At 37.4% G+C, this 3,443-nt stretch overlaps 1 non-coding gene across 1 annotated transcript; it reads right to left on the bottom strand.

The window, feature by feature from the left end:
- Positions 1–2,865: 2,865 nt before the first annotated feature.
- On the bottom strand, positions 2,866–2,972 carry LOC116114950. The gene has a single exon (XR_004125607.1). It is a non-coding gene; the product is annotated as a small nucleolar RNA R71 (small nucleolar RNA).
- Positions 2,973–3,443: the final 471 nt, after the last annotated feature.

Genomic DNA, 3,443 nt, shown 5'->3' with positions numbered 1-3,443 from the left:
ACCCTAGCCTAACGTTACAACCATGAAAAATACCTAATGATCCGAGGTAGTGATTGGATTCTACATTAGTGGAGAGTGGTTTGAAAGTTGAGCTATTGGAGTTTGATTGCACATTTGTTTTTATTTTCGTACTTTTCCTATGGAAGCTATGCATAAAATCATTTGGGTTTTTGGATGAATGGTTTGTGAATGATTATGAGAGAGTCAATAACAAAAGTGTAGTTGTAAATCACTTATTCTTTGCATTTGCGTGTTGTTAATTATTCGATTTGTTCACATTGACACGATTTTTGAGACGATTATATGTATGGATCCTAAAATGTTTGTTTGAGTCTTTAGTTTCTGAGTCTAGGTGAGGTTAGGTTTGGATGTTTGAGGGTATCATCGCCGGAAACCCTCACGAGACTGTAACTCGTCCAACTAGGGCCGCCTAGGGGTTTAAAGGCTTGTTGCATATGCTAAATGCAACCATGACAATCTACGGAAGTGATTTAGGATAGTTTAGATATAGAATTTATTTTGTTTGTGTTTTCAAGCTATTGTTCTGTCGCTTAGCTTGCCAGGGACTAGCAAGAAGCTGGTTGGGGGTTGTGATAAGAGCTTGAAAATACATATTTAGTTAGTGGTTTTTGGGGATTAATTGTGGGAAATTAGGCTTAATTTAGTAAAGTTGCTTAATATTTTTATAATTGCCTTTTACGGGATCACAGGTGTTTTTCAGGTTACTAATGCTTAAATGTTATGCTCAGATGAAGAATCATGTTGGCAACGGAATCAGTGACGAGTGGAAACACACGGATCAAGAATCGGAGTTGAATTGAAGAAGTTATGGAAGTTAAAGTAAAGAGAATACTCTAGATTACGTTCCAGCTTGCGCATGCCTCGGTATTTTGAGAATATATTGAGCTGTAGAGCTCGGATTAAGACTATTCTTGAACCGTTGGAAATATGATTCAAAGGTCTACATTTAATATGTTTACCACTTTTCCAAATTTCATTGTTATCGGGTTCAAATATCACCATCTCTGAAGGACAGGGGAATGATGCGGGAAGGAGACCATCAGCTACTGTGCCGCGGCACAGTGCCACGGCACACTTTTTCCAGTAGCTACTGTGCCACGGCACAGTCAAGAAACTTTAAAAACGCCTCTCCGTTTTTAGGTAGAAAGCAAAGGTTAAGAGTCCTATCCCTAATAGAATTGAAGGAAATAAAGCCCTAACCTTTGTGGGATATAAAAGGAGGTCTTTTAACATTATTTTGGGGATTCTTGGGTGAGAAGAAAGGGAGAAAAATCTGCAGAGAAGAGAAGTAATAGAAGTTCTGGAGCTTCGATTCACAATATAGAGAAGTTTTCCTTGTTCTTTTCTTGTAAACTCATGATGAATGTTTTAATAAATATGATTGTTTCTTTCATGTTTATTATGAACTAATTTTATTCTCTAGGGCTAAGATGTAGCCCAATCTCTTAATTATGTATTGATTTTTTATTGTTAATTTGTATTAAGAATTATTCCTAAGTTTTACTATTATTCCTAATGCTTTTGATTCTTAAGGGCCCAAGAATTGAATGAACTAATGGACTAAGTTGAGATCAAGAGATGATACTTAGTTGGTCTACGTTAGTAAAACCATAGGTTGAGCGAACGCTAGAGATAGGTTATCGTGACTTGTGAGGTTTTGGTAAACTCCATAGAGCGTAATGATCCTCAATTGCTTAAATCTGATTAGAGATAATTCGGGTTAGTAATTAGGGGTTAATTTGATAATTGTTCAAGAGAAAGTTATTGAAAATTTAGGGAGTTTGACCTGTAGGAAGAACTTAATAAAATTAGCATAAGAGATCGATACATATGAATAAGAGTTGGTGTGCAGTCTATGCCCTAGGTCTAGTCATCTTGTTTTTACCCAAATGTTTATTTTAATTGTTCTCTTTTCAGTTTTCTTTTTAAATTCAATTGTTTATTTAATTTAGGTTTTCCTTGATAAAATTTGGATTGATCAAATAGTAATAGGATAGTTTAATTGGTAATTGATAATAGTAATTCCCTTGGGTTCGATATCCGTATTTTATACACTTAATTACTTGCACAATTTCGTACACTTGCGAAAATCTACAAGTTTTTGGCGCCGTTGCCGGGGAATTATATTTTTTCAATATCATTACGAACCATTTAGTTGCTAGTTTGATTTGTTTCATCTTTGTTTTGAAGTTAATTTTATTTATTTATTTTTATTATTAGTTTTGTTTCGCTTATTTTTGTCGTGTGTTTGTGTTTTAGATCCTGGAGAGCTTACGTTCAAGAGGTGGTAGTGAGCTTCATCCACTAGATTTTGAGATCGAGAGAACCGCTAAACAGATGAGGAAAGAAAAGCGGCAAGCTGAATCTGAAAAATCAATGGCTAACACAGGAATTGTCAATCCTAATATGGGAAATCAAGAGAACGAGAATGAGAATACCTTAGGAGGAAATGCAATGGCTGGTGCAGCAGAGGTTCAGAGAGCCTTGAAGGACTACTCTAGTCCTACTATTGATGGGTGCTATTCTAGCATCAGGAGACCGCCCGTTTAAGCGAATGATTTTGAGATCAAGCCAGCAATCATTGGAATGATTCAGCAGTCGATCCAATTTGCTGGGTTACCTAATGATGATCCCAACCTACATATCGCAAACTTTCTGGAGTTATGCGACACATTCAAGCATAATGGAGTATCCGAGGACGCAATTAGGCTAAGGCTTTTCCCATTCTCTCTTTGGGATAAAGCCAAGGCTTGGTTGATTTCTCTGCCATCTGGGAGCATCACAACGTGGAATGAGTTGGCTCAAGCGTTCCTCACTAAGTATTTTCCACCTGCCAAGTCTGCCAAACGGAGGAGTGAGATTACCAACTTTTACCAACAAGATTCAGAGTCATTGTATGAAGCATGGGAAAGGTATAAAGATCTCTTACGGAGGTGCCCTTACCATGGTATACCAATCTGGTCGCAAGTGCAAACGTTCTATCAAGGGTTGCTACCAACTATTCAAGCTATGATTGATGCTGCAAGTGGGAGAGCCTTGAACAATAAAACGCCAGAGGAAGCATACAATCTGATTGAGGTGATGGCGAACAATAATTATATGAGGACTCCAGAGAGAACTTCAACCTGGAGATTAGCGGGATTGCACGAAGTTGACGGTTACACAATATTGGCTGCTCAACTTTCGAACATCCAGAAGCAATTAAGTAATGTGTTGAAAATAAATGCAATTGAATCTTCTTCTCTAACATGTGACCTTTGTGTAGGAAATCATCCATCGAACGATTGCCAAGAAGGGAACCCATTTGCTCAGCCTGAACAAGCCAATTACGTCAACAATTTCCAAAGGGGACAAAGGAATCCATATTCCAATACATATAATCCAACATGGAGGAAACACCCAAACTTTTCATGGAGCAATAA

This window comes from Pistacia vera, unplaced genomic scaffold, assembly GCF_008641045.1.
Source record: "Pistacia vera cultivar Batoury unplaced genomic scaffold, PisVer_v2 Contig728, whole genome shotgun sequence".
NCBI lineage: Eukaryota > Viridiplantae > Streptophyta > Magnoliopsida > Sapindales > Anacardiaceae > Pistacia > Pistacia vera.
This window is presented reverse-complemented; position numbering and strand designations above follow the sequence as displayed.